At 39.1% G+C, this 27884-nt stretch overlaps 1 long non-coding RNA gene and 1 pseudogene across 1 annotated transcript; both read right to left on the bottom strand.

Annotated features, from left to right (window-relative positions):
• Nucleotides 1–367: 367 nt before the first annotated feature.
• LOC131821522 (uncharacterized) lies at nt 368–5172 on the bottom strand. The gene is made up of 2 exons (XR_009349934.1): nt 4611–5172; nt 368–4262 (listed from the first exon to the last, which is right to left on the bottom strand). It is a non-coding gene; the product is annotated as an uncharacterized LOC131821522 (long non-coding RNA).
• Nucleotides 5173–11455: 6283 nt separating this feature from the next.
• LOC131820948 (pleckstrin homology domain-containing family A member 1-like) lies at nt 11456–27201 on the bottom strand (annotated as a pseudogene).
• Between the last annotated feature and the right edge of the window lie 683 nt (nt 27202–27884).

The raw sequence follows: 27884 nt of genomic DNA on the forward strand, positions 1-27884 counted from the left end.
ATTTATATGCCTTTCTGTCTACATGTTCTTTTCTTATCTACATGGGGAAAAATCCTAATAATAAGGTTTGTTGGTGCACAGTAAGTCTTAGCTCTTATGAGTTATGATTCTTTTTTTTTTTTTTTAGGTTTTAAAAAAATTATTTTTAAAAAATTAACATGTGCATAAAAGGAAACTGAAAAACACAAGAAGCAAAGAACAAAGTCATCCATAATCACAAGCAGTTTACAGTTTGACTTCTAGGTCCCATGTGTGTATCTACAAAAGTAAGCATCTTAATGTAATTAAGATCGTAGTTATGTATCATGCTTTTTTACACACCATGAATATTTACCATTTCCAAGTCCCCATACTATGAGTATTTCGATAACCAAGAATACACTACACCAACTCCATCTGAAAGAAAAAAGTGTAATCCTGCCTTTCTCGGCGACAAAGATTTCAGAGAGGACAAAAATGGCAACAGGCCTCTAGATAAAGATACTGGCAGGGTTACCATTAAAATACTGCATTCCCTTAATGTTCAATAAAAACAGACATAAGTAAGAGTACACAATGTATAATGCTTCTAAAAGAATTCATTATCCAATCTATACTATTCAAATATTAGCAACGGGGTATGTTTCCATTGAATCACTTAATGTATTCCTATAGTACAGCCGAAGAGACGCACACACATTAACAGTTATTACAATGTAAGTATGAACGCATCCGCATACAGCTCTCCCTCTATCCTTCCTCCTGCCCCTCTGCGGCCAACCTAGTAAGTCCTCACATTTCTGAGACAGCGTAACAATTCCATGTCCAAGATGCTTCTTTCCTATCAATGATAACAAAAACTTATAAATTGGTTGATTCACTAGCTGTACATTTTATCATACATTGTCACCTCAGGACATCCAAAAAGCTTAGATGTTACAAAATAATGACACTTGTCCACAACAAACACAGGTACTTCATCAAAATGCACATCCAGACCTATGGTTTTAACCTAAAATGGTCTTCTATATGTGGAGATAACTAGCAAAAAGCCCTTCCCTTCACCCCTCCTCTGCTCCCTCCACCATTTTAATGACCAAGCATAGGACTACATCTAGCTCTAAGAGGTGACTGACAGACACTCCCAGAACAGTCCTTCTTAAAAACTAACAAAAGGGCATTCATAAAGGGAGTATTTTACTACCTCTACTTTTAATATATTTTGGGTATTAGGACTTGTTTATCCTTTGACACACAGCAACATTAACTAAAATGCACATACAAAACTTTAAAGACTCACGGGCACAGAACCCTTTGCTCCTCACTTCCTTCCCTGCCCCCATCCCCATCCCCTAGTGAACCCAGTGAACAGTCAGCATACTCCCCAAGACATCAAGTTTAACAACTCCATTCCCAAAATACAAACATTCCTGTAAATTAACAATAAAGGGTGTTGCTACTCTACTAACATGTTGTTCACTTTCAAACATCCAGACGACTAGATGTTTCAAGTAAGGATTTATTTAAAAATTTGCCCACTACATACATAGTAGCACTGAAAGAATATTCTGGCTTAGAATCCTTCCTCTTCTCATTTCTATCAACATAGTGGAAAGTAGAAGCATCTGTAATGCTTAGAGGGGATTTTAACAATTTCACTTCCTCTAGTTTTCAGAATAGTCTTTCCTGACTTTAAACACAAAGTGTACACAATGTATTTGTTTACTAACTACTTTTGTCATACACTGGCAACCTCTTAAACATCTAGAAAGACTAGATGTTGTAAATTAGGACTCATTTGTCCTTTATATACACTATATACACAGCTAAATAAAACAAAATGCAGACATACAGGACAATGGTTAGTCCTCCCTAACTACAAACATCCTGGTATAAAGCCCTTTGCTCTTTCTTCTCCCTCCTCCCTGAACCAGTACAAATATCATATGATGTGTACTGCTCCGAGAGATGGTTTCATCATTTTGATCATTCCATTTTCAAAAGACAGTATTTCATATGAATTTTAACAAAAGGATTATCTACAAAATGTGTTATTTTACTACCTCTACTTTTAACATACTTTGTGCACTTCTAAACATCTAGAAAGGCTAGATGTTTCAAATAAGGACTTGAGTTTGTCCACTATATACACAGTAGTGTTGAATAAACTACACACATGTAACAATGGGTTATATCTGAAAGTGTCTTCTACATGGCAACATTCCAGTCTAGAACCCTTCATTTCTCACAACTCCTCTCTACCGCCCACCCAGTGGGTGAGTGCAAATAGGAACGTGTCACTTAGATGTGACTACAATGTTATCTCTTCAAGTCCTTTTCAGAAGACAGCCTTTCCATGAATTTTAACACAAAGTGTACAAAATGTGTTAGTTTACTAACTCTACTTTTGTCATACATTGGCAACCTCTTTAATATCTAGAGCCTAGATATTATAAAATTAGGACCTATTTGTCCAGTATATATACAATATATACAGTCAAGTTAAATGCACATAACATATAGGGCAATGAATAAGCTGAAATTTCCTACTACACACTAGCAAAGCATCTTTTGCAATTTCTTCCCTCCCACTTCCCTCAAACCAAGGAACAAGTATACTGTTCAGAGAAGTGGTTTAGCAATTCCATTTCCAAAGATAATATTTCCCATCAGTTTTTAAAAGCTATTTATAAGAAGCATTACTCTACTTTTACATACATCAAACATTTCTAAATATCTAGAAAGACTAGATATTTCATATAAGTACTTGTCCACTGAGTACACAACAGCACTGTTAAATAAAACCGCACACACCTAACAATGGGTACAATCTGAGATATATTCTAAATATGACCATCATTTTGGACTAAACTATCCCCTCCCTCACTTCCTTCTCTCCACCACCAATCCAGTAGACAAGTACAGGCAAGTGTAATGTTTAAAGGTGGTTGAACAAATTCATATCCAAAAGTCATTTACAGAAGAAAAGCTTTCCTTTGAATTTCAACACAATGTGTATAGAATGTGCTAATTTTACTAATTTGTCATACATTGGCAACCTCTTCAACATCTATAGACTAGATGTTGCAAAACTAGGACTCATTTGTCCATTATATACACTATATACACAGCAAAACACAATGCACAAAACATACAAAAAATGGTTTTGTCTGAAAATGTCCAAGCACAAACACGCTAACATATTACCTTTTGCAATTCTTTCCCTTCCACCACCTTCAAGCAACAGAACAAAGATACATGATAGAATACTGCTCAGAGGTGGTTGAACAATTCCATCACCAAGACGGTTTATTTCCTATGAATTTTAAGCAAAAAGATATTTACAAAGCGGTATTCTACTACCTCTACATTTAACATACGTTGGGCACTTCTAAACATCTAGACAAACTAGATGTTTTAAATAAGGACATAATTTGTCCACTATATACACAGCAGTCTTGAATAAACTGCACACATGTAACAGTTATAATCTGAAAGTGTCTTCAAAATGTGAACATTCTAGCCTAAGACTATCCATTCTTATCTCTCCTTTCTCCACCAACCCAGTGGGCTATAATGCTCACATTTTCAGAAGACGAGCTTTCTAGGAATTTTAACACAAAATGTACACCATGTATTAGTTTACTAACTCTATTTTTGTCATACACTGGCAACCTCTTTAACATCTAGAAAGACTAGATGTTGAAAATTAGGACTCATTTGTCCAGTATGTACACTATATACACAGCTAAGTAAACCAAAATGCAGGAACATAAAGTACAATGGTTTACCTTCCCTCACTATAAACACACTGGCAGAACTCTCTGCACTTCCTTCTCCCACCCCCTCTGAACCAGTGCACAAACACAATGTGTACTATTCAAAGAGGTGGTTCGGCCATTCCCCCTAAATTAGACAGCATTCCATATGAATGTTAACAGAAAGGTATTTACAAGAATGTCTTTTTACTACGTCTATTTTTAACACGTTATCAGGCACTTCAGAACATCTAGAAAGACTAGATATTTCAAAAATGTACTTAGCATTGTCAACTATATATACAGTAGCTGAGGGATAAAATGCACACACAAAACAATGGTTGTAATATGAAAATGTCTTCTAAATATGACCAGTCTGGCACCGAACCTTCTTTTCTTCCTCCTCAAGGTCGTCTACTTCATGTCCTCTTACCCACTGAACAAACGTGGACGCGAGTCGCTCCTGATGTCCCTTCTAGAGGTGGTCTAGCAATTCCATTTCAAAGTCATTTTCAAAAGACATTTCTATGATTAAAAAAAAAAAAACAAATAGGCATTTACAAGACGTGTGATTTTTCTAATTCTACTTTATCATATGTCGGCAACCTCTTTACATCTAGAAGGCCTAGATGTGACAAAAAAGTTTTCTTTTGAAAGGTTGGGGGGAAAGTTGAGAGCAGCTTTTTCATATTATATACACAGGCCTTCTAAAAAGGGCCAGTAAATCTTCCCGAAGGGTGGTCTTCCTATTGGCCAAATGTGGTACGTAGTTCTCCCATTTCGATCTTCCAACATCAACGTCAGGAGGAACGAAGACCAACCGCCTGTGGCCCTTTAACCGTTCCACCCGTCGTGGACCGGGGCTTCGCTCACCTTCCCGGCCCGTTAGGGCCTCTGTCCACCGTTCTCCATAGAAAGTGAGGTTTCGTCCAGTGGGGGCGGAGCTGTCATCCCAGGGCCGGGCCTGTGGGGCTCCAAGGCCCAAAGGTTGCCGAGCTTGCGTCCACGCAGACCTGCCTTCTCAGGCTCTCGGCGGCCCCAACGGCCCTCCGCAGCATTCGCGTGGCCGCCATTCTTCTCGCTCCGCCACACCCGACGTCCAAAGGCGCCACGACCCCGCTGGCTCGGGCAGGGGCTTGGCGGAGGTCCCGCAGAGTTGCGCCCGGGGAGTGGGCAGCAGGCGAGGTCTGGGCTCCGAGAGGCCGCCGCCATCGGCGCCAAGGTGGGGGTGGGGGGTGCGGAGAAGCTCGCAGCTGCTTCATTCTGGACCTGGCCGATGGGCAGCGGCGGCGAGGGCGCTGGGTCTCTGCAGGTCGGAGCCCGCGACCTGTCCCCGGGCCCCCCAGGTCACCCGCCAGCCTCAGGCCGGAGGGCCTGGAGGGCCCTGGGATCGACGGCCGCGCTGCGTTTCTCACCTCGCTCTCTGCCGGAACTCATGAGTTATGATTCTTATGTCAATGATCCTAACATACTCATTACTCCTACCAAAAGGAATTAAATGTTCAAATTTTCTTCTTCATGTACCACTTTCTGGACTTTATACTGAAAGCCCACTCCCTCTTTTTAAAAAATATTCATTTATTTACTTGTTAGAGAGAAAGAGAGCATAAGCAGGGGGAGCAGCGGTCAGAGAGAGAAGCAGGCTTCCCACCAAGCAGGGAGGCTGATGTGGGACTAGATCTCAGAACGACAAGATGACGACTCAAGCAGAAGGCAGACGCTCAATTAACTGAGCCACCCAGGTGTCCCCCACTCCCTCTTTGTCTAATGATTTTTCCACCGTTTGTGCCCAGTATAGTTTTTTAGGTTTAAAGTTTCTATCCTACACTTAATATTTCACTCTTGTCATTTAGATATGCCTGTGTATTGCTAAATTACCTCAGGTACAAATTTGGAAACATGAGTGCAATATAGTATACATGATAAACCAGGCTTCATTATGTAAAAGCATCTTGTATCTGAATAATACATGAAAAAGTTGTTTAAGTGAACTTAGCGCATGTTAAAGGCATTATGAAATGACATTATAAGTTCAGGAAGAGATAGAACTAAATAATCTGAGTTCTTATGATATTAATTTAAAGTATTATATAACATGTTAAAGACATAAAAATTTCTTTAAGAGAACTTGCCATCCAGCACCACCTGCATCTGGAGTGCTGGCTCTTCCAGCACCGAGAAATGGACCAATTTTATTTTTTAATTTTTTATTTTTTATAAACATATATTTTTATCCCCAGAGGTACAGGTCTGTGAATCACCAGGTTTATGGACCAATTTTTACAAGATGTAGTGCTGCAGTATGCTTGATATCTAATCATGGCCTCCAAACTTTCCAGAAAACCTTGCTCAGAAGCTTCCAAATCCTGTGTAACTGTACCTTCACTCAAATGACAGTCATGGTTTCAAAAGCCATTAGGTCCCTTGTAAAACTCCAATGTTTGGATCTTAGTGACAATGCCTTAGAAATTATTCGCCCCAAATTTGGTTATCTAAGAACATTACATCATCCTTAATTAGCTAATAACTAACTGCAATTCCTACCTCCAGTACCTTAGTGTGAACCAATATCATCTATGGCATGTGCTGCACAATTTCTGCCAGTTTCCCAGCCTCAATGAGCTCTCTATGGCTGGAAACCATCTTGCAGTTTTGCCAATTGGCAAAGGACAATAAGAGCAAAAATAAGCAAATGGGACTACATCAAACTAAAAAGCTTTTGCACAGTGAAGAAAACCATCAACAAAACGACAACAACAAATACTACTGAATGGGAAAAAATATTTGCAAATGATATAGCTGATAAGGGGCTAACATCCAAAATATACAAAGAATTCATAAAATGCAATATAAAAAAATAAACTGGTTAAAAAATGGACAGAGGGCCTGAATAGACATTTTTCTAGAGAAAACATACAGATGGTCAGCAAGCACATGAAGAGATGCTCAACATCACTAACCATCAGGGAAATACAAATCAAAACCACAATTTGCTATTTTACCTCACACCTATCAGAAGGGTTATTATCAAAAAGACAAGAAATAACAAGTGTTTGGGAGGATGTGGAAAAAAGGGAACCTTAATATACTATTAGTGGGACGGTAGATAGGTGTAGTTACTATGGAAAACAGTACAGTGGTCCTCAAAATTTTAAAATAGAACTATATTATGATTCAGCAATTCTACTTTTATGTATTTATCCAAAGAAAATGAAAACACTAATTTGAAAAGACATACGTATCCCATATTCAATATTCATTACAGCATTATTTACAATAGTTAAGGTATGAGAGCCACCTAAATGTCCATTGTTAGATGAATGGGTGAGAAAGATGTCATATATACATACAATGGTATATTAGTCACAAGGAAGAATGAAATATTCTTATTTTTAAAAGATTTTATTTATTTATTTATTTGACAGACATCACAAGTAGGTAGAGAGGCAGGCAGAGAGAGAGGATGAAGCAGGCTCCCTGCTGAGCAGAGAGCCCGATGCGGGGCTCCATCCCAGGACCCTGGGATCATGACCTGAGCTGAAGGCAGAGGCTTTAACACACTGAGCCACCCAGGTGCCCCCAAATCTTCCTATTTTTGACAATATGGATGGACCTAAAGAGTATTATCCTAAGTGAAATAAACCAGACAGACTAAGACAAATATTGTATGGCTTAACTTACATGAAGAATCTAAAATACAATCTAACAATCTAACAAATTTATCAACTATCTATGAGTTTTGTTCATAGATACAGAGAACATAGATAGTTACAGACAACAAACTAATGGATACCAGAGTGGAGGAGGTGGAGGCATAGATAAAATAGGTGAAGAGGATCAAAGGGTATGGTTTTCCAGTTAATTTTCTTAAAGGTTTTACTTATTTATTTGATAGAGAGGAAGAGAGAGAGAGTACACAAGCGGGGGAGCAGCAGGCAGAGGGAGAGAGAGAAGCAGCCTTCCTGCTTGAGCAGGGAGCCTGATGCAGGGCTCAATCCCAGGATGCTGGGATCATTACCTCAGCCAAAGGCAGATGCTTAACCAACTGAGCCACCCAGGTACCCCCAGTTTTCCAGTTATAAAATAAATAATACACAGTGATGTAATGTACAGCATAGGGAATATAGTAAAAAAAAAAAATAAGGTACAGATGTGAAATTTAGAAAAATAAGTAGTATGATGGCTAGATCTTTGAGCAGAATCTTTGCCAGCAAAGTTTTTGTTAATTTGGTTTTGGAACTCAGAGTTTTTAAAATAGTGAAAAGAATGTGCAGTACTAGGAAAATCTGGAAGATGTTGTCAGTTGACTTTAAACAAAAATCTGGAGTTTCTATCAGTCATTGTTTTCAATGAAGTTCTTCAGTTTTGGGGAGGGAGAAAAAAAAATCAGTGCAAGTCCAGCTAGGCAACAGTTCAAGATGAAATGCAGAATGAAGACGTCGTGCTTTCCACACTGCTGCCATGGCACTGGAACATACACTGTTGTAATTTGAGTCTGTTTTTGGACAAACAGTATGAAGTCTCCTTCTCTAGAATCTTCTCTGAGGGAATTCTTGGTACTTCTTGAAATTACTGTTGTAAATCTGTAAGTCAGAACTTCTTCACCGGTTTTGATCTTTTAAATAAAGCATAGAGATATTTAGTTTATCACGTGTCTCTTGATGTCATACCTGGATGGCTGGTCACAGTGCCTGTCCTCTGGCGTCGCAGCATCTATACCACTTGCTAGGTAGTATCACCTTCTAGGTTATGTGGGAGTTCCCTGCGTATATGGAAATGAGGTGTTTTGGGAGGCTGTCTAACTAGTGTCATGGTGAACTAGGTTGACATCCTTTTAAATTCCAGCTCAGCTATTTAATAGCTGGGTGAACTTGGGCTTAGAAAAGCTTTTTAACTTGTCTGTCTCAGAAACAGGGTAAAATTAAATGGCAGCTATCAGCCTTTTTTTTTTTTAAAGATTTTATTTATTTATCAGAGAGAGAGAGAGAGAGGGAGCACAGGCAGACAGAATGGCAGGCAGAGGCAGAGGGAGAAGCAGGCTCCCTGCCGAGCAAGGAGCCCAATGTGGGACTTGATCCCAGGACACTGGGATCATGACCTGAGCTGAAGGCAGCTGCTTAACCAACTGAGCCACCCACGCGTCCCAGAAACAGGGTAAAATTAATACCTACCTCATAACATTATTGTGAAAATTAAATAAGACCCATTTAAAATACTTCCATCACTCATAAATACTACATAAGCATGCAGTCAATTTGAACTATTACTATTGTTTCACTATACTGTTAGAAAATGTTGGGACTGTGTGTGTTTTCAGTTTTGTACCCCAAGAATCTAGCACAATGTCTAGCCCATTGCTCATAATAATTTCTTTGTTACCTGAACTATGCAACAGAAATAAAGATGCTGATGCTTGAATATTTAAACCAACAGAAAAGGAAGTTTTCACTCAAATTCATTAAAATAAATTTAATTTTTAATAAATGTATATGGGAATTGTACAATGTAGCCCATGCACCCACCATCCAGCCTAATAAATTAAACTATGCTTATGCTAAAGTTTTGTGGTCTTTGAATCATTATTATGGTTCTGCAAACTTTTTTTAGTAACTCAGTGTGAGACTTTATTTGCTGAAAAGCAAACAAAACACACACTCAGAGCAGAAGCATGAACCATGCAGTATACATGTTCAAGTTCCTTCCTAAAACAATGCATCTTAATTTAATTGCTTTTTAAATTTTTTGAGTATTGATGACACACAACATTACGTTAGTTTCAAGTATACAACATAGTGATTCTAAAGTTTATGCATGATGTTATGCTCACGACAATGCCATTACAATATCATTGACTGTATTCTTTAGGCTATGCCTCTTATATTCATGAATTATTCATTCCATAACTGGAAATACTCATCTCCCACTATCCTTCACCCATTTTGCCCTTTCCCCTCATCCCTTTCGGCACTGGCAACAATTACTTTGTTCTCTGAATTTATAGCTCTGATTCTGCTTTTTGTTTCTTTACTCATTCATTCTTTTTAGATTACTCATATGAGTGAAATCATATGGAATTTGTCTTTCCTAATCCAAGACAATGCATTTTTAGGAGTGAATTCAAGGCAATGACATTTAACAATCATTTCCACTAAGAAACCAGTTCGGTCACCAAAGCTGAATTTGGCAGCTTTGCCACCTGAAGATTCAGTCAGCCTAAACTAGAATACAGTGGTCCAGTTGCAACTAAACTGTGTTTAAAAGCAAACCTACCAGTTTTATCCTTTAATTTCAGAATACATTCTCAATCAACACTAGGAATTATCCCACATATTTTAGGACAAAAAATGAAAATGTAGAAAATAAAAATAGAAAGTCATGTTTCTTTATATTTATTTAATTAGCAGAATGCAACATTTTTCACACCTATTATTTTGTCTGGGAGTCTGACAAGTTTAGTTTTCTTCACTGAATTTCACTGTAACCAATAACAGCATAGTCTTCTCACCTTCCATTTAACTGTATTTATTTAGTGTTGAATATATCACACATTCATGAAACTTAAGATTTTAAATTTAACAAAGAGTACATATTTAATACTTTATTAAAAGTGCAGTGAAAAGCAGCATGGGCCATGGTCGCCAAACTGTGGAAAGAACCAAGATGCCCTTCAATGGACGAATGGATAAGGAAGATGTGGTCCATATACACTATGGAGTATTATGCCTCCATCAGAAGGGATGAATACCCAACTTTTGTAGCAACATGGACGGGACTGGAAGAGATTATGCTGAGTGAAATAAGTCAAGCAGAGAGAGTCAATTTTCATATGGTTTCACTTATTTGTGGAACATAACAAATAGCATGGAGGAGAAGGGGAGATGGAGAGGAGAAGGGAGTTGAGGGAAATTGGAAGGGGAGGTGAACCATGAGAGGCTATGGACTCTGAAAAACAACCTGAGAGTTTTGAAGGGGCGGGGGGGTGGGAGGTTGGGGGAACCAGGTGGTGGGTATTGGGGAGGGCACGTATTGCATGGAGCACTGGGTGTAGTGCAAAAACAATGAATACTGTTACACTGAAAAGAAATAAAAATAAATAAATAAATGTGCAGTGAAATAAAACTGCAGTGAAATAATTACCAGTTGTAAATATTAATTTCAATTTGTTTCCACCTAAATCAAAGTATGTTCTTAAAATACGGCCATTCCAAATGCACTGCCATACAGTCCCTAGTATATTGTGTTTATTTATGACACAAGTAACTTTGGAAATAAAGTGATACAAATTAACAAAACACTATAGATTTCTATGAGGGGGGTAAATTTCACCTGATATTTAAAATTCCATGCAAACTATAGTAATGTAGAGTTTATCCAATGCATATGCATGTATGAGTTTGTATGTACTCTGAGAACAATGGCGATTTCAAGTGGTGAGGTATAAAAAATTTCAAAATACCTAAAACATAGAAATTGAAACTCTAGAGCCAATTCAGTAAATTAATCTTTAGAAGACAGCTTAATGTGATTTTTTCAATTAGTGAAGTTCTTTTTTATCATAATTTATCATTTAAAAAATACAAATTTACAACCTGATGATTGTAGAGAAAATTTGCATTACTTTTGACAAAGTCAGTTACCATAACTGTAATAAGCAGTTTGGTTAACTCAACATTCTATGACCAGTTGTAAGTACTAAGTCCTGGGACTTGCTTTTTTTTTTAATAAGTCCCAGAGATTGCTTTAATCCAAGTATGCATCTCTTCAGGGCTATCAGCTTGCACACAGAAAGTTCAAAACAATGTTACACTTTTGAAGAGTTTGTCCCTCATCATTACATTGCTCTGTCTACATTCCTGTACTTCATGATCTTCTTTAAGTGGTATTATCAAAGAGTTTCCTTTTCCAGTTTAGCTTTGAAGTGGCCTATTGTGTTTTCATCCAATTGAACAAAAAATATCTTCTCTTCCAGTTTCTTCATCACCATTCCTTGCTTAACACAATATCCAGCATTGATAATTGCACTATCTGAAGGAGGTTTAGGAGTAAAGAAGACGGCTTCATGACCACATCAAATTATTTGTTAATACTTTCACCATATTTATTTAGTTCTTACAGAGTTAGAGTAATGATGGGTATACCACCAATGCCAGTTTTCCAAGACGCTTGCTTCTTCCTACATTCACCTTGTTGACTTAGTTTATCAGAATGATGCTGTGAATCTGACTGCTTTGTTACTGTAATTTTTATAGCTTAGTTCATCAGATTTACTCATTCCACTAGTTTCTGCTTGTAAGGAAATACTTCCTCATCCCTGTATTCATGACAAGAAAGAATTCAGCCTTTGGTTTTATATTACTTGCATCACTACCTTTGAAATGTGGATAAGATTAATGACTCAGGGGCACCTGTGTGGCTCAGTGGGTTAAGCCTCTGCCTTCAGCTCAGGTCATGATCCCAGGGTCCTGGGATTGAGCCCCACATCGGGCTCTCTGCTCAGCAGGGAGCCTGCTTCCTCCTCTCTCTCTCTCTGCCTGCCTCTCTGCCTACTTGTGATCTCTCTCTGTCAAATAAAAAAAATTTAAAAAAAAATAGATTAGTGGCTCCAATGTATCATGATCCAGAAGGTAGGTTCTGTGGATTACCCATGTACCATACAAAACAATCTTCTCTGAACAGAGGAAGATGGTGGTGGAGTAGGAGGTCACTTCATTCCATGAACACAGCTAGATAACTATCAAATCATCCTAAATACCCCAGAAATAAACCTGAAAACTGACAAAAAAAATTCCACACCTACAGATAGAGAAGAGTCTACATTAAAGAAGGTAGAAAGTGTGGAGAACCATTTTAGGGGAGAAATGTATTGTGGGTGCAGCAGAGGGGAGGAAGCCCTAGTTGTGGAGTGGGCAAGAGAAAGAGAGTGTTCACACAAAGAGAATATTTCCCCAAAGTCATTGTCTTGGAAAATAAGAAGGGCTGAAATTTATGAGTTCTTACAACAAGCAGAACTTAAAGTCCGGAGTTTCATCTTTCTTAAAAGATTTTATTTATTAATTTGCCAGAGAGAGAGAACATAAGCAGGGGGGAGCAGCAGGCAAAGGGAGAAGCAGACTCCCTGCAGAGCAGTGAGCCTGATGCAGAGCTTGATCCCAGGACCCCAGGATCATGACCTGAGCCGAAGGCAGCTGCTTAACTGACTGAGACACTCAGGTGCCCCTAAAGCCTAGAGGTCAGAAAGCTTGACTGGGATAGAACCTGAGGGCACGGTGCTGCTCCTGGAGAGAAGGGACGCAAACAACACAGGGCTAGACATCATGGAAACAGTAATCAAAGAATGCCTGGGGCACACATGGGGAGATTATTTACTTATCTCATTGTGTGTCCCTGAGAGGTAGCGTTTATGGAGGCAAGGCTCCAGGAAGAAAGGAGCTTTCTGGCACCATTTTCCTACCCTGTCCCTCAGCATAAACACAGAGTCACCTGTGGGAAACAGTGTAGCACCAACATTGGATGCCCAACTTGCTTACACTAAGCCCCACCACCCTACACTCTGGCAGTATTACCCTTCTTAGTCACACATGCCTCAGTTCCTCCTCCAGAAGACCAGCACAAACCACTGCCCACACCACATCTTCGAACAGAGAGTTCTACAGGGCCTCAGTTCTGGTGGAGATAGTGTCAGGTCTCATTTCAAAAACAGTGCAGAGCACATGTAATTAAAAAATCACAAATGGTCAAGGACCATACACTGCCTGCAGCAGGAGAAGAGAACCTCTGCAAATGACTGGCCTGAAGGAGAGACAGAGCAGAGTGCACATAGCACAAGCCAAAGACATTCCCTGAAGTGGCAAGCCCTGGGAAAGACATAAGTCTTCCTTAAAGGCCATTAATTTCAGGAACTAGAAACATGATTGCCTTTTCTAACACAGAGAAGAGGACAGAGACCTAGACAAAATGAGAAGATGGAGGAATTTATCCCATATGAAAGAGCAAGATAAGGCCATGTTTAGAGACCTAAGTGAAACACATACAAACAACATGTCTGATAGAGAGTTTAAAGCAACAATCATAAGGATATTCACTGGGCTTGAGAAAAGAATAGAAGACGTGAGGCAGACCCTTACTACAGAGATAAAATGTTAAAAAAGAATTAATCAGAGATGAAGAGTGCAGTAAATGAGATTGGAAACAGGCTTGATGCAAGAACAGCAGGCTAGAAGAAGCAGAGGAACAAACAAGTGACATAGAAGACAAAATAATGAAGCTAAACAAAAGAGAGAAAGAGGAATTATGCAACGTGAGAATAGACATAAGGAATTCAGTGACTCCGTCAAAGTTAATAACATTTGTATTATAGAAGTCCCAGAAGAAGAAGAGAGAAAAGGGGGGGGGCAGAAAACATATTTAAGGAAATAATATCTGAAAACTTCCCTAATCTGGGGAAGGAAATAGGCATCCAGGTACAGCATGCATAGAGAACCCCCATCAGAATCAACAAAAGCAGGCCAACACCAACACATATTGTAATTAAATTTGCAAAATATAGTGATAAAGAAAAAAAAAAATCTTAAATGCAGCAGGACAGAACTAGTTCTTAACTTACAAGGGAAAACCCATAAAGTTAGCTTCAGATATCTCCACAGAAACTTGGCAAGCCAGAAGACACTGGCACGATATATTCAAAGTGCTGAATGGGAAAAATCTGCTGCACGCAAGAACACTCTATCCAGCAGGGCTATCATTCAGAATAGAAGGAGAAATAAAGAGTTTCCCAGACAAACAAAAACAAAGGGAGTTCATGAGCACCAAGCCAGCCCTGCAAGAAATATTAAAGGGAGCTCTTTGAGTGGGAAAGACAGACCAAAAGTGACAAAGACAAGAAAGGATCAGAGAAATCTTGGGAAACAATGACAAAACAATAATAAAATGGCACTAAATACATATCTATCAATAATAACTTTAAAATCAAATGGATGAAATGCTCCAATCAAAAGATATAGGGTATCATACTGATTTTAAAAATAAAAGACCCACTTGTATGCACCCTATGAGAGACTCCTTTCAGACCTAAAGACAAATGCAGATTGAAAGTGTGGAGATGAAGAAACACTCATCAAACAAATGGATGTCAAAAGAAAACCAGAAGAGCAAAACATGTTTTAGAAAAAGTAAACTGTAAAACAAATCTTTTTTTAAAAGATTTTATTTATTTATTTGACAGACAGAGATCAGAAGCAGACAGAGAGGCAGGCAGAGAGATAGAGATGGAATCAGGCTCCCTGCTGAGCAGAAATCCTGTGTGGCTGGATCCCAGGACCCTGAGATCATGACCTGAGATGAAGGCAGAGGCTTAACCCATTGAGCTCCAAAACAAATCCTAACAGAAAACAAAGAAGAAAATATGTAATTATAAAGGTGACAATGAAACAAGAAGATATAATAATTGTAAATATTAATGCACCTAACATGTGAGCACCCAAATATATAAAACAATTACAGACAAACATAAAGGAACTAATTGATAATAATACAATAATAGTAGAGGACTTTAAAACCCCACTTACATCAATAGACAGATTATTGTAACACAACATCAACAAGAAAACAATGCCACACTGGACAAGATTAACGTAGATATATTCAGAACATTCCATCCTAAATTAGCAAAACACATATTCTTTTTGAGGGCACATGGTATACTCTCAAGAACAGATCACCTACTAGATCATAAAACAGGTCTCAACAAATACAAAGAGATTGATATCATACCATTCCCCTTTTCTAAACACAACATTATGGAACTAGAAGTTAACCTAAAGAAAAATTTTATAAAGATCACAAATACGTGGAGGTTAAACAGCATGCTACCAAACAATGAATGGACCAACCAGGAAATCAAAGAAGAAATTTTAAAAAATGAAAACAAATGGAAATTAAAAAACGAAGGTACAAAACTGTTTGGATGCAGTAAAAGTGGTCCTAAGAGGGAAGTATATAGAAATAGAGGCCTACCTGAAGAAGCAGGTAAAATTTCAAATAAACAACTTATACCTACAGAAGCTAGGAAAAGAACAACACAGCTGAAAGCCAGCAGAAGGAAAGAAGTATTAAAGATCAGAGCACAGATAAATGATAGAGAAACTAAAAAAAAAAAAAAAAAAAAAGTAGAACAGATCAATGAAACTAGAAGCTAGTTCTTTGAAAAAACTTAAGAACATTGATAAACCTCTAGCCAGATTTACGAAAAAGAAAGGAAAGGACCCCAAAAAAGAAAGGACCCAAATAAGAAAGGATAAATAACAAACACCTCAGAAATTCAATTATAAGAGAATATTATGAAAAACTATATGCTAACAAACTAGAGAACTTGGAAGAAGTGGACAAATTCCTAGACACATGTGAACTACATTGTGTAACTACATCTGAAACAGAAAGAAATAGAAAACTTGAACAGCAAAGAAATTTAATCAGTTATGAAAATCTCCCAACGAACAACAATCCAGGGCCATATGGTTTCACAGGCAAATTCTACCAAACATTTAAGGAAGAGTTAACACCTTTTCTTATGTAATGATTTCAAAAAATAGAAGAGGAAGGAAAACTTCTAAATACATTCTATGAGGCCAACATTACCCTGATACCAAAACCAGATAAATGTTCCATTAAAAAAGAATACTGCAGGCCAATATCCTTGATAAATATGAATGCAAAAATTCTCAATAAAATACAAGCAAACTGGGGAGGCTGAAGATGGCTGGGAAGTAGGAGGAGGCGCCTTTTCAACCTTTACCCTAAAGTGAGCTGATTACCTACCAAAGAACTCTGATCACCCATGAAATCAACCTGAGATCACAATTATAGACATCTGGATCTCTACAGGGGAGAAGATGCCAGTGGGCAGGTAAAGCGGAGTGGGAAAGGCGGACTGATATCGGAAGATAAACAAATGGGGGAGAGAGCCACCAGAGGTGACCAGTTGGAAAGTAATACCCCTAATACTAGCAAGAGTGCCCTGTGTCTGGGGACCAGCATTAACTTGGAGACTGGTTGAAAGCACTCCAAAAGAACAAAGGATCCCGGTGCGGGGGGGGGGGGGGGGTGGGATTGTGGGAATCAGGGCGGCTAGGGACAGGGGCTTAAGTCCCCAGTCCCAGGACAGCCTCCCCTGGTGCTGAGCCAGAGAGAGTGCGGTGGAGAAACCAGGTCTTGGTCCCTGAACCGCCAGCGCGCCAGAGATTGCATGGGTTCTGACTCCTGTGAGGGGTTGGGAGCCACGCCAGATGGCAGAACGCAACAGCCCTGCTACAGAGCCTGAGATACATGCGCCCCTCATCCTCCCCTGAGAGAGGTACAAAGCCCAGCCGGCGCGCTTTGATACACACCATTGTTTCAGAGCCTAAGACCCACACCACAAACTCTCCCCCGAGACAGGTGCGCAAAGGCCCAGCCTGGTGCTTTCGGACCTGCACCCTGTTCTCAGAGCCTGAGAGGGGCACGCGACCCGCAGCCTCCCCTGAGAGAGGTGCGCGCAAGCCGGGCGCTCTTAGACCCAGAAAGACCAGGCACTCCCAGCCCGGGCCAGTGGGAAAATCTAAGTGTGCGATCACTGCTTGGAACCTCTCTGGTGGTCTGGAGCTCCCAGACAGCTGCTGCTGCCATGGTTTGGGGGACAAGTAGAAGATCCTGTGTCCCAAAGGACTGCAACTCAGAACCTGCTCTGCCAGTGGCCAAGGTGAAATTTATATGGGCTCTGCAACACCCACAGAAGAACAGACTGAGGCTTCTCTCTGAGAGGGAGGCCAGGGTGCAGTTTGCTTTCCTCTAAACCTACAAAAACCATCAAAAGCGGTCAAGGCGGGGCGCCTGGGTGGCTCAGTGGGTTAAAGCCTCTGCCTTCTGCTCGGGTCATGATCCCAGGATCCTGGGATCGAGTCCAGCGTCGGGGTCTCAGCTCGGCGGGGAGCCTGCTTCCTCCTCTCTCTCTGCCTGACTCTGCCTACTTGTGATCTCTGTCAAATAAATAAATAAAATCTTAAAAAAAAAAAAGCGGTCATAGCGAGAGAAAAAAAAAGTGAACAATCATAGAAACCTCCAGAGAACAAAAGCCTGAAAAAACCGGTTTCCTCAGAGCCCACCCCCTTGAGGGGGACTGAAGGACTTAACTCAGGGAACATCACTGACTGAAAACCCACGTGGCAGGCCCCTCCCCAAGAAAGCCAACCAGGAAAGAAAAAGGAAAAAAAAAGACTACAAGAGAACCACCACCACTTCATAGGACAACCTTTTTTTTTTTCTTAAAGATTTTTTATTTATTGTCAGAGAGAGAGAGGGAGAAAGAGCGAACACAGGCAGACAGAATGGCAGGCAGAGACAGAGGGAGAAGCAGGCTCCCCACGGAGCAAGGAGCCCGATGTGGGACTTGATCCCAGGATGCCAGGATCATGACACGAGCCAAAGGCAGCTGCCCAACCAACTGAGCCACCCAGGCGTCCCTATTTTTATTTTGTTCCCACTATTCTGGCTCATTTTTTTATATAAATAATTTTTTAACCTATTTACCATCACAGCGAGCTGTCCAGTACATCAAATTCCATAATAACCTTCTAACCTGAACTTTTTGATACATACACTGTGTTTTTATTTGCATTTCTATTTTTTGAATTTTTTTAAATTTTAGTTTAGTTTAGTCTAGTTTATTCCTTTCTTATTTTTATTTTCTAATATTCATATAGAGTTAAACTTCAAGGTAATCCCCTTTCCCCAATCAATGCTACCCCTATAGGTAAATCAATTTTTAAAGTTGAGTCCTTTAACAAAGATATCAAGATACATCCAGGAAGAATCAAAACAAAGTTCCTTGCCCACACTGAGAATTTATAACCACTCTCCCATTTTTTCTTCCACCAGTGTTTCTGTGTTTTTGTGTTTGTCCTGATAGTATATAAATCTTACACTTGGGGTTCTTTTCGACGAGGTTCTTCCTTTATGCATATATATATTTTTTTATCTTGTTATATACTTTTATCAGTCTTTTTGTTTGTCTGTTTTTGTTTGTATACCTCATAAATCTTACCTTGGGACCCATTTGGGCAGAACCTACTCTTTCATCTTCCCTTTATTTCCTGTCTCTCTCTCCATCTCTATTTTTGTTCTTTTTCTTTTTTTCTTTTTTCCCCTCTCATTTGGGCGGGAAATCCTGATTGCTCAGAAGTGTTCCAGGGTGCACCCTGACTGCACCATGGTCGATACAACCAGCTACATCTGTTCAGTCATCTTTCACATTGATAGCTAACGGCTATCAACATAGACAATATGTCAGAAAGAGAATTCAAGCTAACAATTATCCAGGCAATAGCTAGGTTGGAGAAAGCCATGGATGACCAAACGGAATTGATGAGGGCTGAACTGAAAACGACTAGACAGGATGTTCACAATGTTAGGGCAGAGCTTAAAGCTACCAGGGAGGAGGTTCACAATGCTCTCAATGAGTTCAAATCTAATCTAAACTCTCTCAAAGCTAGGGTAACTGAAACAGAAGATAGAATTAGTGATCTGGAGGACAAACAGATAGAGAGAAAGAATCAAGAGGAAGCCTGGAACAAACAGCTTAGAAACCACGAAAACAGAATCAGGGAAATAAATGATGCCATGAAACATTCCAACTTCAGAAGTATTGGAATCCCTAAAAGGGGAGGAGGAAGAAAGACGTCTAGAAGATATAGTGGAACAAGTTCTTCATGAAAATTTTCCCAATCTCACTAATGGAACCAGCGTTCATGTACTAGAAGCCAAACAGTCTCCACCCAAGATTATAGATTCCAGTAAAACATCAAGACACCTGATAATCAAATTGAGGAATCATATTTGTAGGTATAATCTCTTGAAAGCCGCTAGGACAAAGAGGCTCCTTACTTAGAGAGGAAAGCCCATCAGAATAACGTCAGACCTGTCCATAGAGACCTGGCAAGCCAGAAAGGGCTGGCAAGATATATTCAGGGCACTAGATGAGAAGAACATGCAGCCAAGAATACTTTATCCAGCAAGACTGACATTAAAATGGATGGAGAGACAAAGAGTTTCCAAAACCAGAAAGGCTTAAAAGACTATGCAACCACCAAGCCTATACTGCAGGAAATAGTAAGGGGGGTTCTATAAAAGAGGAAAAATCCTAAGAATAGCATTGCACAGAAATATAGAGACAATCTACAGAAAGAAAGACTTCAAAGGTAACACGATGTCAATAAAAAAGTATCTATCAATAATCACTCTCAATGTGAATGGCCTAAATGTGCCCATAATATGGCACAGGGTTGCAGATTGGATAAAATGACAGGACCCATCCATATGTTGTCTAAAAAAGACCCATTTTGAACCTAAAGATACACCCAGACTGGAAGTGAAGGGATGGAGAAGCATCTTTCATGCCAATGGGCCTCAAAAGAAGGCCAGGGTAGCGATTGTCATATCAGATAAATTAGATTTTAAACTAAAGACTGTAGTCAGAGATACAGAAGGACACTCCATAATTCTTAAAGAGACTATCCACCAAGATGATCTAACAATTGTAAATATCTATGCCCCCAATATGGGAGCAACCAATTACATAAGAAAACTGTTAATCAAGATAAAGAGTCATTTTGATATGAATACATTAATAGTAGGCGATCTTAACATGCCTCTCTCAGAAATAGACAGATCATCGAAGCAAAAAATCAATAAAGCATCAAGAGCATTGAATGACACATTGGACCAGATGGACCTCATAGATAGATACAGAACATTCCACCCTAAAACAACAGAATACTCATTCTTCTCAAGTGCACATGGAACCTTCTCCAGAATAGACCACATACTGGGTCACAAATCAGGACTCAACCAATACCAAAAGACGGAGATTATTCCCTGCATATTCTCAGATCACAGTGCTTTGAAACTGGAGCTCAATCACAAGGAAAAGTTCCGAAGGAACTCAAACACCTGGAAGCTAAAGACCACCTTGCTTAAGAATGCTTGGATCAACCAGGAGATCAAAGAAGAACTGAAACAATTCATGGAAACCAATGAGAATGAAGACACTTCGGTCCAAAACCTATGGGATACAGCAAGGGCAGTCCTAAGAGGGAAATACATAGCCATCCAAGTCTCCCTCAAAAAAATTGAAAAATCTAGAATACACCAGCTGTCTCTACACCTTAAAGAACTGGAGAATCAACAACAAGTCAAACCAACTCCACACATAAGAAGGGAAACCAACAAGATTAGAGCTGAGATCAATGAGGTAGAAACCAGAGATACAGAGAACGTATCAATGGAACTAGAAGCTAGTTTTTGGAAAGAATCAATAAGATCGATTAACCATTGGCCACACTAATCCAAAAGAAAAGAGAGAAAGCCTAAATACATAAAATTATGAATGAAAATGGAGAGAATCACAACTAACACCAAGGAAGTAGAAACAATCATCAGAAGTTATTATCAACAGTAATATACCAATAAACTTAGCAACCTAGATGAAATGGATGCATTCCTGGAAAACTATAAACTCCCAAAATTGAACCAGGAAGAAATTGACAACCTGAATAGACCGATATCTATTAACGAGATTGAAGCCGTGATCAAAAACCTCCCAAAAAAACAGAGCCCAGGACCTGATGGATTCCCTGGGGAATTCTACCAAACTTTCAAAGAAGAAAGAACACCTATTCTCCAGAAGCCGTTTCAAAAACTTGAAGCAGAAGGAAAACTTCCAGAATCTTTCTATGAAGGAGCATTACCCTGATCCCCAACCAGGCAAAGACCCTACCAAAAAGGAGAATTTCAGTCCAATATCACTGATGAATATGGATGCTAATAGTCTCAACAAGATCCTAGCCAACAGGATCCAACAGCACATTAAAGATTATCCACCATGACCAGGTGGGATTCATCCCTTGTCTACAAGGATGGTTCAACATTTGCAAATCAATCAATGTGAAAGAACAAATTAATAAGAAAAGAGAGAAGAACCACATGGTCCTCTCAACTGATGCAGAAAAAGCATTTGACAAAATCCAGCATCCGTTCTGATTAAAACTCTTCAGAGTATAGGGATAGAGGGAACATTCTTGAACTTCATCAAATCTATCTATGAAAGACCCACAGCAAATATCATCCTCAATGGGAAAAAGCTTGCAGCCTTCCCGCTGAGATCAGGAACATGACAAGGACACCCACTCTCACCACTCTTGTTCTAAATAGTATTAGAAGTCCTAGCAACAGCAATCAGACAACAAAGGGAAATAAAAGGTATCCAAATTGGCAATGGAGAAGTCAAACTCTCTCTCTTCACAGTGGACAGGATTCTTTATATGGAAAATCCAAAAGACTCCACCCCCAAACTACTAGAACTCATACAGCAATTCAGTAATGTGGCAGGATACAAAGTTAATGTACAGAAATCAGTGGCTTTCTTATACACTGACAATGAAAATACAGAAAGGGAAATTAGAGAATCAATTCCATTTACTATAGCACCAAGAACGATAAGATACCTGGGAATAAACCTAACCAAAGAGGTAAAGGATCTGTACTCGAGGAACTACAGAACACCCATGAAAGAAATTGAAGAAGACACAAAAAGATGGAAGACCATGCCATGCTCTTGGATTGGAAGAATAAACATTGTTAAAATGTCTCTACTGCCTAGAGCAATCTATACTTTTAATGCCATTCCGATCAAAATTCCACCGGTATTCTTCAAAGAGCTGGAGCATATAACCCAAAAATTTGTATGGAATCAGAAGAGACCCCGAATCACTAAGGAAATGTTGAAAAACAAAAATAAAACTGGGGCATCACGTTACCTGATTTCAAGCTTTACTACAAAGCTGTGATAACCAAGAAAGCATGGTACTGGCATAATAACAGACACATAGACACATAGACCACTGGAACAGAGTATAGAGCCCAGATATGGACCCTCAACTCTATGGTTAAATAATCTTCGACAAAACAGGAAAAAATATATAGTGGAAATAAGACAGTCTCTTCAATAAATGGTACTGGGAAAACTGGGCAGCTATATGTAGAAGAATGAAACTCGACCATTCTCTTATACCGTACACAAAGATAAACTCAAAACGGATAAAAGACCTCAACGTGAGACAGGAATCCTTCAGAATCCTAGAGGAGAACATAGGCAGTAATCTCTTCGATATCAGCCACAGCAACTTCTTTCAAGATATGTCTCCAAAGGCAAAGGAAACAAAAGCGAAAATAAACTTTTGGGACTTCATCAAAATCAAAAGCTTCTGCACAGCAAAGGAAACAGTGAAGAAAACAAAGAGGCAACCCACGGAATGGGAGAAGATAATCGCAAATGAAAGTAGAGACAAAAGGTTGATATCCAAGATCTATAAAGAACTCCTCAAACTCAACATACACAAAACAGATAATCATATAAAAAAATGGGCAGAAGATATGAACAGACACTTCTTCAATGAAGACATACAAATGGCTATCAGACACATGAAAAAATGTTCATCATCACTAGCCATCAGGGAGTTTCAAATTAAAACCATATTGAGATACCACCAGTTAGAGATACCACCAGTTAGAATGGCCAAAATTAGCAAGACAGGAAACAACATGTGTTGGAGGGGATGTGAAGAAAGGGGAACCCTCTTACACTGTTGGTAGGAATGCAAGTTGGTGCAGCCTCTTTGGAGAACAGTGTGGAGATTCCTCAAAAAATTAAAAATACAACTTCCCTATGACCCTGAAATTGCACTTTTGGGTATTTACCCAAAAGATACAGATGTAGTGAAAAGTAGGGCCATCTGTACCCCGATGTGTATAGCAGCAATGGCCATGGTCACCAAACTTGGAAAGAACCAAGATGCCCTTCAACAGATGAATGGATAAGGAAGATGTGGTCCATATACACTATGGAGTATTATGCCTCCATCAGAAAGAATGAATACCCAACTTTTGTAGCAACATGGACGGGACTGTAGGAGATTATGCTGAGTGAAATAAGTCAAGCAGAGAGAGTCAATTTTCATATGGTTTCACTTATTTGTGGAGCATAACAAATAGCATGGAGGACAAGGGGTGTTAGAGAAGAGAAGGGAGTTGGGGTAAATTGGAAGGGGAGGTGAATCATGAGAGACTATGGACTCTGAAAAACACTCTGCGAGGTTTGATGTGGCGGGGAGTTGGGAGGTTGGGGTACCAGGTGGTGGGTATTATAGAGGGTACGGATTGCATGGAGCACTGGGTGTGGCACAAAAAACAAAGAATACTGTTATGCTGAAAATAAATTAAAAATAAATTGCACTGGGTGTGATGCAAAAAAAAAAATTCTAGAAAACTGAATGCAACAGCACATTAAAAGAATCATTCACCGGGATCATGGGACATTTATTCCTGGGTTACAGGGGTGTTTCAATATTCTCAAATCAATCAATATATGATATACAACATTAATAAAATAAATGATAAGAACTATACAATCCTTTCAATAGATGCAGAAATATCATTTCACAAAGTGCAATATCCGTTTGTGATTTAAAAAAATCTCAACAAAGTGTTGTTAGAGGAACCACACCTCAACATACTAAAGGGCATATATGAAAAGCCCACAGTGAATACCATAAATGGGGAAAAACTGAGAGTTCTCTCTCTAAGGTCTGGAACATGATGGGAAAGTCCACTCTCACCAATATTATTTAGCACAGTACTGGAAGCCCTAGCCAGAACAAACAGACAAGAAAAAAATAAAAGACATCCAAATTGGCAAGAAAGAAGTAAAATTGTCATGATTTGCAGATAACATGGTACTCTGCATAGAAAACCCTAAAGAGCCCACCAAAACCTGCTAGAACTGATACACAAATTCAGTAAAGTTGCAGGATACAAGATCATTGTACAAAAATCTGTTGCATTTCTATACACAAATAATGAAGCAGCAGAAGAGGAAATCAAGGAATCAACCTCATTTACAATTGTAATTTACAACCCCATTTACAATTTACAAAACCATAAAATACCTAGGAATAAACCTAACTGAAAAGGTGAAAGACTTCTATTCTAAAAACTATAAAACACTGATGAAAGAAATTGAAGATGACACAAAGAATGGAAAGACATTCCATGCTCATGGGTTGGTAGAACAAATATTTTTTAAATGTCTGTACTGTTGGGGCACCGAGGTGTCTTAGTCATTAGGTATCTGCCTTCAGCTCAGGTCATGATCCGAGGGTCCTGGGATCGAGCCCCGCCTTGGGATCCCTGCTCAGTGGGAAGCCTGATTCTCCCTCTCCCATTCTCCCTGTTTGTGTTCCTTCTTTCACTGTCTTTCTTTCTGTCAGACAAATAAAAATATCTTTTAAAAAATCTGTACTGGCCAAATACACATTCAAAGCACTCCCTATCAAAATACCACCAGCCTTTTTCACAGAGCTAGAACAAACAATCCTAAAATTTGTATAGAACAGCAAAAGACCCCAAATAGCCAAAGCAACCTTGAAAAAGAAAAGCAATGCTGGAGTCATCACAATTCTGGATTTCAACATGTATTACAAAGCTACTGTCATCAAAACAGTATGTACTGGCACAAAAAGAAACAAATTGATCAATATAGTAGAATAGAAAACTCAGAAATAAACCCACAACTATATTGTCAATTAATCTTCAACAAAGAAAGACTATCCAAAGGGAAAAGGACAATCTCTTGAACAAATGATGTTCAGAAAAATGGACAGCACCATGCAAAAGAGTGAAACTTGACAACTTCTTTACACCATGCACAAAACATAAATTCAAAATAGATTAAGACCTAAATGTGACACCTGAATCCATGAAAATTTTAGAGAAGAACATGGGCAGTGACCTCTTTGACATCAGCTATGGCTACTTCTTTCTAGATATATCTCCTCCAGCAAGGGAAACAAAAGCAACGATAAATTATTGGGACTTTATAAAAATAAAAAACATCTGCATAGTGAAGGAAATAACCAAGAAAACTGAAAGGTAACCTATGGAATGGGTGAAGATACTTGCAAATGACATATCCAGTATAGGATTCATATCCAAAATATATAAGGAATTTATAAAACAAATAATTCAATTAAAAATGGGCTGAAAAGATGAAAAGACATTTTTCCAAAGAAGACATACAGATGGCCAACAGACATATGAAATGATGCTCTACATCACTGATCATCAGGGAAATATAAGTCAAAACTATAATGGGATATCACCTCGCACCTGTCAGAATAGCTAAAATCAACAGCACAAGAAGCAACGGGGGTTGGTGAGGATGTGGAGAAAGGAGAACCCTCTTGCACTGTTGGTGGGAATGCAAACTGATGCCCCCACTGTGGAAGACAGTGTGGAGATTTCTCAGAAAGTTAAAAAAGGATGTATCCTGGGACCCAGCAATTACACTACTGGGTATTTACCCAAGGAATACAAAAATACTAATTCAAATGGATACATACACCCTTGTGTTTATAGCAACATTTCTTTCAATAGTCCAGTTATGGAAACAGCCCAAGTGTCCATCGACTGATGAATGGTACAGAAGATATGGTACATGTATACAATAGAATACTACTCAGCCATAAAAATGAGTGAAATCTTGCTATTTGCAATGATGTGAAGGGAGCTAGAGAGTATTATGCTAAGTGAAATAAAGTCAGTCAGAGAAAGACAAATACCATATGATTTCACTCATATGTGGGACTTAAGAAACAAAAGAAATCAAAAGCAAAAAAAGAGAGTCAAACCAAGAGATAAACTACTAACTATAGTAAATAAACTGATGGTTACCAGAGGGGAGGAGGGTGGGTGGATGGGTTAAAAAGGTGACGGGGATTAAGGAGTGCACTCATCATGAGCACCAGGTGTTGTCTGGAAGTGGTGAATTACTATATCAGATCCTGAAACTATTACAATGTATGTTAACTAACTAGAATTTAAGTAAAAAATTTAAAAAATAACTATCTTCTCTGGTAACCAGTATGAAGTACCTTTGAAGAAATTTCCCACTGTTTTCATTTTCCTTGATGTCTTATAAAAATCACAAATGTGACTGTGACATTTCACACAGGTATTCCTGAGCTTGAATATCACACTCCTTGACTTTGGGTGAGTCACTTCCAACTTTGGCACCATTCATTTGCACCATTAAGGAGTGAACCTAAAGTACGATTCTATGGCACAGGGAAGAATCCACTTCTGACTCAAGGAGTCCAGTGCTTGCCAGCCCCTCAGCAGACCAGCAGTTGCTTCACACCTTGCCCAGCTGCTCTTCAAGCCAAAGTGCACTGTAGTCCTCCGCCTGTCTATGGCCCTCTACCCATGCACCTCCCATGTCATTGTGGCCCATGCCCTCATAGTCATAACCTGCTGGCACTATGTATGTGTTCCTGTGCTGTGCCACATGGCGGCAGAGAATCCGGAGCCCATGCTCCAAGTACATGAAGACTCATGGTTCTGCAAATTTTGAGTACCACATAAAGATTATGAATATTGTTGTCAGGCCTAGGTTCTAGTCCAAGTTTTAATTGACCCAGACAAGTCATTTAATCTCTTTGAGACTCAGTTTCCTCATCTGGAATAATGTGGTAAAGATAGCACCCTTTGTTCAAGGTTTTTGTGATACTTAAATGAGATCATTTTGTTAATTAAGATGCTTTATCGCAGTGCCTGGCACCCAATAAATGTAGTTTGTATTGTCATTTTTGTGTCATCCCAAGCAGTGCAAAGGGTACAGAAGTGAATAAGCCATGGTTCTTGTTTTCAAGAAGCTTGTGATGAGCCCTGCATTTTATAAGCAACTAATGAATCATTGAACACTACCTCAAAAACTAATGTTGTACTATATGTTGGCTAATTGAACATTAAAGGTTGTAATGGATATACACATAGCTACTATAAGCTCTATAGCTCTTATAAGATAAATGACACCAGGGTAGGGTTACCAAAAGGCTGTGTGAGTTCAAAGGCTTGAAATGTGGTAGCTGATATCAGAATTTTTTAATTGTTACATGTGTGATTTTATTAACGCTGATGTCTGGGAATACAGCGCTAAAGCTAGGAGGGCAAGTATGCTAATGCCCTCTTTCTCACATCCATTGAAAGACACAACTACTTGATCTCAGA

This window comes from Mustela lutreola, chromosome X (genome assembly GCF_030435805.1).
Source record: "Mustela lutreola isolate mMusLut2 chromosome X, mMusLut2.pri, whole genome shotgun sequence".
Lineage (NCBI taxonomy): Eukaryota > Metazoa > Chordata > Mammalia > Carnivora > Mustelidae > Mustela > Mustela lutreola.